Raw genomic sequence first — 1,343 nt, 5'->3', positions numbered from 1 at the left:
TCCCCCCCCACCGACACAATGACACATACATCATCCCCATAGAACACACATGACACATACATCATCCCCATCCTTAATAGAACACACATGACACATCATCACCATCCTTCATAGAACATACATGACACATCATCCCCCATAGCACACACATGACACATACATCATCCCCCATAGCACACACATGACACATACATCATCCCCCATAGCACACACATGACACATACATCATCCCCGTCCTCCATAGAACACACATGACACATACATCATCCCCCATAGAACACACATGGCACATACATCATCCCCCATAGCACACACATGACACATACATCATCCCCGTCCTCCATAGAACACACATGACACATACATCATCCCCCATAGAACACACATGACACATACATCATCCCCATCCTTCATAGAACATACATGACACATATCATCCTCATCCCCAATAGAACACACATGACACATACATCATCACCATCCCCCATAGAACACACATGACACATACATCATCCCCCATAGAACACACATGACACATACATCATCCCCCATAGCACACACATGACACATACATCATCCCCCATAGCACACACATGACACATACATCATCCCCCATAGCACACACATGACACATACATCATCCCCATCCCCCATAGAACACACATGACACACGGAGAAGGTGCCAAAGGGGAATTTGCTCACATTGGACGGATCTCCTCTTACTTCCTGTTCTGGATCTGGGACAGGAAGTGAAGGGAAATCTCTCCAGCAGGTCAGAGGTCATACATGTTCTCAGCTTTGTCCCGAGGATTCAGTGTCCCAGAGAGTTAGGTTACGGGTGGGATCATGTGACTTGCATGTAACATACGTGTTCTCTGGCTTCCATAGTGGATGAGAATGAGCGTGCTCTCTGCTCCGTGTATTGTAAACAAAAGTCACTTTCCTCTCCTTCTGATCTCCTGCAGCCTCTTTGCAGCCACTTCCTGTCTACACGAGTCCAGAGATGGCTGCATGACAGGTTTCCTGAGGGTGACAACACAGGAGGAAAATTGGGAGGCAAGAGCAGAGCATTGTCACCCTATAACAGGAAGTGCCTGAGCAAGGACTGAGTGTGGTCACGCTATAACAGGAAGTGCCTGAACAAGGACAGAGCATTGTCACCCTATAACAGGAAGTGCCTGAACAAGGACAGAGCATTGTCACCCTATAACAGGAAGTGCCTGAGCAAGGACAGTGTTGTCACCCTATAACAGGAAGTGCCTGAACAAGGACAGAGTGTTGTCACCCTATAACAGGAAGTGCCTGCACAATGACAGAGTGTCACCCTCTAACAGGAAGTGTCT

The sequence above is a fragment of the Nanorana parkeri genome, unplaced genomic scaffold (assembly GCF_000935625.1).
Source record: "Nanorana parkeri isolate BGI_ZX_2015 unplaced genomic scaffold, ASM93562v1 scaffold3253, whole genome shotgun sequence".
NCBI classification, from domain to species: domain Eukaryota; kingdom Metazoa; phylum Chordata; class Amphibia; order Anura; family Dicroglossidae; genus Nanorana; species Nanorana parkeri.
The sequence above is the reverse complement of the archived record's forward strand: the minus strand, read 5'-3'. Positions refer to the sequence as shown.